The sequence below is a fragment of the Perca flavescens genome, chromosome 10, assembly GCF_004354835.1.
Source record: "Perca flavescens isolate YP-PL-M2 chromosome 10, PFLA_1.0, whole genome shotgun sequence".
In the NCBI taxonomy this organism is placed as follows: domain Eukaryota; kingdom Metazoa; phylum Chordata; class Actinopteri; order Perciformes; family Percidae; genus Perca; species Perca flavescens.
This window is the reverse complement of record NC_041340.1, coordinates 36,055,517-36,063,327: the sequence shown is the minus strand read 5'-3', so window position 1 is coordinate 36,063,327 and position 7,811 is coordinate 36,055,517.

The window sequence follows — 7,811 nt, the reverse complement described above, 5'->3', positions numbered from 1 at the left end:
GGAACTATTTCCAGGTGCGGATTTATTGCTCATTGAGTATTTACAGTACGGTGTAGGTGGGATCGACTCAAAATAAACTACAGTGCCCACGTTCATTGTAATGAGAGAACATGTCACACAGTGCAACAGTGTGGCTCATGTATGTGTTTTTGGTATTTTTGGACAACAGTGGAGTGCTACGGCACGGAGGAATTAGCGACATAAGGCTTTGGATACACAGACAGTGCTTGTTAGTAGAATCAATTTATTGTTGGTTTTGGTCTTTTCATGTAATCTGCTGACAATAAGAGAAATATTGAATATCAACAGACTTATCTTTTACAGGCCCACATGAGTGGTTTTGTATATGTCAGCTGTTGAAGTCTTCAGGCAAACTATGCTGTTGTTGTTGTTTTTTGTTCCAGCCATCTATTCTTTTCCATTTATTTTCTGTGTGATGAAAATCTCTTAGCAGGCTCTTGAAACTTGCTTGAAAGTTTTGCAATGCATCACATTGAACACGAATCTCTCTTTTTTTTGTCAAGGTTAATTATCATTATGGGGTAATTCTCTGTACATTGTTTTTTTAAAGCTCCTGTAGTGGGTTTTGGGTCTTTAATTAGGTTTTTTGTACAAGTCTGTTTTACTGCACAACACCAGGAAGCTTAAAGAGTCTGCTAATATTTTGATGTTGATGCTGTGAAGGAATAAATGGAAACCAATGGGTTCCTGGAACAAAATACATCCAAAAACTGCATAGCTTGCATTTGAAAATCGTCTTGTACTCTGGATCAGTGTAATTTACCAGCAGGGCCTAAAGTTGACTACAACACATATATACTACTCTTTGGCCGGCTCGCAAGAAAGTGCAAACAAGTGTGTGCAGCGTGCATGTTGTTTTGTTTCCGGTCTAGCTAGATCCGGTGTGGTGTTGTAGTTTTTCTAACGTTACTAGTTGCAACCATAGATATATGTGAAAAAACTACAAAGTTTGCTGGGCCAAAAAGAAACTGACAGCACTAGTAAGGTTATTAAGAAAACTCAGCTTAGAGTCGTTTTATTCTCCACAAAACAAGTTTCCTTTTTATTTTTAAAGAATCATAAAAAAAAATCACAACTTTTTTTGCAACTTTCTCCGTCTCCCGCAACTTAATTACAACAAACATACAAAAAAGACATTGCAACTTTTATCACATTTTTTTTACAAAAGCTCCCGCAAAATCAGGCATTTTGGGCCACAACAATCTCAAAAAAAGGCTGCGAAATCCTGGAGGGACAGATGGCTACATTTTTGATGACAATGTTTGAAAATGCACAAGACTGCACTTTTTCTGTATGAAATTCATACATTCCAACAGTAGAAAGTCACACATTCCTTTATGTGAGATTAGGATTGCAAGAAATTGGACAGGATTCACATTTATGCTTTTTTAGTTTTGGTTTTTCAACTATTTACAGTGTCATTGCGATTCAGAAAGAAAAACACAAAAGTATGTATTATGCTCTCTTTAGATATGCTTGCCAACTGAAGGTTCATTTGGTGCCCCTCCAAGCTATTTTACATAGCTGATCTGGTTGATCATTGGTTGATCTAATGTTTCACACAATCCCCTTCATTAGTGGAAGTCAAGATTCACCTGCGAGCAATTAATCAATTCTGGACAAATTCACAACAACAATCTGTAAGAACAATTGGAAAGTACTGTATGGAAAACTTGCTTGACCGATTATGACAAGGAGCTCAACCATTTGCATTTAAAGACATATTCAATGAACTTATGCCTAGATGTTTTAGGGGGTAAGACAATTCAACAGACATCCAGTTTATTATATTATGAGCAACATGACATGAGCAGTTGATTGTGTAAAAAACAGCAGACAGTTGTACAAAAGCAATTGCGATTTGACCAAAACAATGATAAATTGCTTTTATCTTGTGCATGTGACTAGATCATGTGAAGGTTGAACAAGCAGTTTTGAGAGTGTCAATTGTGATCTGAGAAATGTACCAAAGTAAGATTTTCCCTTCACCTCGCTACATCTGACAAATCAATGGGAGTCAAAACTCAATTGAACCTCTCAACTAGCCCGGTTGTCTCACACATATCGATAGGTGTTTGTAGCTCTACATCAACTTTAATGAAGTCTGTCCCTTTCTCTGCTCACACCTTTTAATCTTGTATTGACGTTTCTTGCCGGCCTTGTGATAACAGCTTATAAGTCACCTTTATGGAGCCAGCAAATAAAGTGGTAACTACAGCTGTTGAAAGGCCGTCAGAGGCAACAGAGCTAGTAAAAAGAAGAAATATGTAATAGGATGCTCTTTATCCCTGATAGAGAACTACTTTACAGACAACTATTGAGAGAAAATTGAGGCAAGATTGAAATTGCTTTTGATGTCTGTCTTTCCCATCTTTGATTTGACTGGGCTCATTGTGAGTACATACAGTCTGGCTGTTTTCTGATGGCTGGCAAGCAGAAGCTGGGCTGGAACTGCAGGTGCAGCACAAAACACAACATCTGCATCTGTGTCTCTGTAGAAAAAGCAGGCATTAAAACTGAAAAGCCAAGACAAAATGGAACGGCATCTGTCCTCTGTGTTTAGTGCCGACCGACCCTTCCATTGTGATGTAGATAAGTGTCACCCCAGCAGCACCTCAGGTGATTAAGCAAACAGTATTTGCGAAACACTGTATAAACAAACAGGTGTCCACCGCTCCCTCTGCAGCTCATTATAACTCCGCTCATTTTGTTTGGGTATATTATATTGCATCTTTATCAACTATACGGTGAACATTTTGAAGGAACAGCACTCCCGCTTTGTGTAATGCATTTGTGTATATTGGTGTGTGTGTGTGTGTGTGTGTATGCTTGTTTAACTATATTCGTGGGGTCCAAAAACCGGGAGTCCAGTATACTTGTGGGGTCCCGACAGCTTTGTGGGGCCAAAATGCTGGACCCCACAAGTTTAAAGGGCTGTTTGAGGGTTAAGACTTGGTTGTAGGATTAGGGATAGAATTAGGTAATGGTTAGGGTGAGGGTAATGGTTAAAGTTAGGCATTTAGTTGTGATGGTTAAGGTTAGGGTAAGGGGCTAGGGAATGCATTATGTCAATGACGGGTCCCCACAAAGACAGTGCCACAAACTTGTGTGTGTATTTGTGCACCTGTGTGTGAGAGAATGTGCATATGTTCTGCACAAAGTCCCAGGCTTATTGGAGCTCTTTTCCTAGTCTCTAATGAGGTGTGGACAGAACAGTTTTACATCTCCTCTCTGTAAAATGTGACTCAGGCGGACAGTCCATGTTGGCTAATGGCAGGTGAGAGATTGAAATGCTTCGTGAAAAAGACAAAAGCATATAACAAACGCGGCTGGCAGGAGAAATGATACGGAAAACAAGAACACAATGACGTCTAATGTGTCTCACGGTGAACTGGCTAAACAGAGTCTTATTAAGCAAGCGAAGTATAGGGTGTGACTGGAGCCTTTGTGCGAGTTGTAGAGTGGGTGGCTTTGCAGTAGAGCTGCAAAACCTCTGCATCAGCATTTTCTCTCTAGCGCCCAATTAGCTTAGACATCCAAAAGAAAAAAAAAGAAAAATTAATTCAAAATAACTTTTCTCCATTTGCATCTTTTTCATTTGCTTATCTCCCATTCATTCAACCGGCAGCACTTTCTCTGCCTCCTAGGCTTTCTTTGGCTCCAGTTACTGTATGTCACACCTGCAAGATAATTGGATAAACTCAATTCAAAGCAAGAAGCTCATGGATACCAAGACAGCGAGGCACCATTTAACTACGGCAGAAATAGGGCACTGCTAAATATGTTCAGGAAAAAGAAATGGGAATGCTACCCTGATACCTCTTGTGAATTGGAGAATTAAAGAAAAGCATCATCATTATTTAACGAGCCAGTTTAACATGACATGAATGTGTGGTTATTTAGCCTTGAAAAGCTATATGGGAGACATAGGTATATTGTGTTCTTCCAGTTGTTTTATGTAACCCACGTATTTCAGAGCTGAAGTGTTTTATCTGCTGTGAAGAAATCAAAAACAGGCTTATTTGGTGAATCTTTATAAGTGCATGCTCATGTACATGTCTATATGGAAAAGCATCCCAGAAGCGTCTGCACTGTGTGGGAGCAGTTCTCCAACCTTCCCAACAGTCAAGATTCTGCCATCTCAGTGGATCAATTCCCTCTGAATCCAGATGAATTATTAATGCCCACATTCTGTTTTTTTTACTGATGGGGAAATCATTTGAAATGGATTTTTTGGGAGCTCCCAATGAATTCATCAGTTGTTTAAAAAGGTGTCAATATTATATCCAGATATTGCTTGGATAGAGAGAAGCCGCAATCAGGATTCCTGATAATAACAACGTTGTTCTGACCTTAGAGCCGGATACTTAACCCGGCACGCATCGATACATATTCATTGATGCCCTTCACCCACATGCCAGCTGGCAGCCATGTTTACACAGTACAGCGGATTTCAAAGTGTTACATACAGTACTGTAGCAGCAGCATACATTCAAAGCCTCAGATAGTTGTCTTTAAAGGCTGTTGTGAGCAAAACTATAGAGCTTAAGCAGGGTTATACTGCTTCCCTTTCAAGTTTCATTACGACTTAATTAAACTTTAAATTGAATTCTGCTTCTTTAGAGACTAAATGAAAGAGGATTCCCCCCGTGAATGCTTCTATAAGTCTGCGGAAAAGTGACTTAAGAGACAAATGATATAGTTAGCTTAATGTCAAGGGTGGTGCCAAGTACTCTGAGGCCGTGATTGACGGCTCTGTTTGTGCGAGACCTCAGCCAGAACAGGATGAATAGAGCACAGTTAGTGTTGCCAGCGGAGATCAATAGGCTACAGTCTCAGGTAAGCACTGTGGCTTCACCCCTTTGGGCATTTCCTGAAACGATGATAAATGCAAGGTGTTGCTTGGTTTGAAACGCGATATTTTTCATTTGTCACATTATATCAGGTCATATCAGTGATTATACAGGAAAAGAAATGAGTAGCAGAGGCTCACTGTGAGACATTATTCCATTATCTCATAAAATAATGTTTTGCACATCCTCAGTGGACCTTGATAACAGCGAGGCAATATCAACACCAGGATATTAGAAATCCACGTTAGAAGTTTTTGCACTTCAGTTCTTCTGGTGAAATATCAAAGTAAACCAGCTATGCTCAGTCAATGGCAGCAGTAAACTCAAGATTGTCCCACAAGGTTTTATGCGTTTTGTGGAGACTTAATAAGATGCTGTAGTGAGACACGCATTGCAAGTGGAAAGGAGGAAATAAAAACCGAGGGGGGGGTGTCATTGTAACATGATCGCCTGCATGCTGGAGCAGTAAGCCAACCACAGCGGCTCCCGAGGGACCTATCAGCATCTATCGGCGGGCCACAAATGGCTTTACTGCCCAGTCCTGTATAGTGACCACAGAGGGAGAGGGGCTCTGGGAATGACCTGTAAACCAAACACATCACCGCATTCAATCTGTTGCCTTATTAATCTAATCAACGGCTCATTCAATGCTCCTCAGAGACGGCCATCACGGCACGGAAGAGAAACCAAAACAGACAATGACAGTCTGCTCCACTGAAAACAGTTACGAGGACGACTTCCATTAATTGATGTGATGTGAGGGATTTAAAAAGCAACCTTCGCCTCTGTGAAAACATGTTTTATGAGATTAAATATGGAAGGTACTGGTTGTTTGTCAATATCCATCACCTCCTATTTATGTCAATAGAAACAAGGCAGCAGCGGGACCTTGAACAACTTCTCTCAGCTCGTTTTGATGCAGCACTAACCGAGGGCAAATATGACAAGTATGCAGCTGCACTTCAATCCACCATAATAATTTCGTCAAAAAGCAACGCTTGGTCAGGTGGCTTTGGCGTTTGTTATTGACACAAATGGCGCTTTTCCATTACATGGTACCTACTACGCCTCGCCTCGACTCTACTCGCCTTTTTTGGTTTTCCATTACGAAAAAAGTACCTGCTAACAGGTACTTTTTATAGTACCTCCTCGGTCGAGGTTCCAAGCGAGCTGAGGCGAGCCGAGAAGGTGACGTGAAACCCTGCAGGCTGCTGATTGGTCGGAAAGAATCGTCACTGGTCACTGCATTGCTAGCAACAGACGGCATTTTTAAATAGTTTAGCCAGCGGTGTTTTTTTGCTGCCGGAGGCTCCACGCAGAGCTTTCTCCGTAGCATATATACAAGTGGCCTGATGGTTATACTTGTGCGCTGGTGTGTGTGTCGAGTCGCCGTGTGTGTGTGGGGAGCTGGTGAGCGAGGGAGAAGCGAGAGAGTGCCGACGATTAGCTCCGCAGCGAGTAGTGACTCTAGAGTCATATAGTGAGAAACAAAGTGTCTGCCCTGTTCTTTCTGACCACGGTGGGAAATCTGGAGCAGGAGAAGTTAACTATCTTGTTGATTTCATGTTGTTTACGGAGAAGGAGAACCAGGAAATGAGTCGGGGGAAATGCAACGCTACCAAGCCACGCCCACGGCAGTCGCCATGACGACCAGCCACGCTGAGGTGGTACTAAAATCTGCAATGGAAAAGGGACGCACAGCGCGCCGCGTCAAGGCGAGGCGAGTAGAGAAAACGGAAAAACGCCAAAAAAGACACTCTGGGTCGGGACTATTTGATGCTCTCTGGACTCGCGTCTAGCCCTTTGGCGTCATATGGATGCACTTGGTCGGGACTCTTGGCGTCACTTTTTGACGCTCTGGGTCAGGACGTAAGTTTAACTGACACGTGGCACGAGAACGGGACAGTTAGGTTTAAGAAAAGATGGTGGGTGGGGTTACAAACTGTACGTTTCAGTGACACGCAGGACAACAATGGGACACAAACCTGTGTTGTTTGACCCATCCACCCCCCAACCTGCCTCCTTATGCAGATTTTAGGTCTTTCTTGCTATTTGCCACCGTTGTCTCTCTTAATACTACATCATCTTACAGCGCTGCGGCCGAGCTGCTGCTCTGCCCGGTGCGTCCCGTACAGAAGCTAAAGGGTGATGTTTTAGCGTCGGTATCCGACGCTGGGAGCCACTGACCAAGCGTCAGTATTTCAATGAGAAAAAATAAAAAATAATCATTTTTATAAGCATCACTAGTGGACTCTGGAAGGGGAGCAGAGGGACGGCTGCAAAACCCTTTGGATGTCCCTATGATAAATAACATATGATAAAGTGCCCCAAAGGGTGGCCTTAAAATGGAAAAAACATGATGCAGTACCCTATAGTACTTTCATACATGCTAGAAAACCTTCTCGCTGCATGCATCACTGGTACATTTTTTGTTTTTTTCACCCCTGCCTCTAAAACAGCCTGAGTCTGACACTGATAAGCAAGCCAAACAGATTGTACGTGATAAGGAAGTAGTAGCAATAGAATAAAAGAAAAAGAAAGAAAGAAAGAAAATAACTGATACATAAGAAACAGAAATCTTTTCAAACATAATGTCCCTAATCCAGAGGAAGAAGCACCATCTCACCATTTACAGAAAGCAGTAAAACTTTAGGATAAAAAAAAAATTGCTTTAGGAAAAAGCTCCTAAAGCAATTAGGAGGTGAGGGTTCAACGCATTCTCATGAACGGGCCGCTACAGAGCTTCCTGACCATACCTACGGTCGTTTCATTAGACATCATGGTTAAATCTAATCCATAAAATATGAGCGTTTTACCGCAACAAAAGTTAAGTGATGATGCAAAATCATCAATGATGTAATCGTATGAAATCTGCTCGGCCCACCACATAAGATCACTGACTGACTGACTGACAGATTTTTATTGACGCAAAAAAAT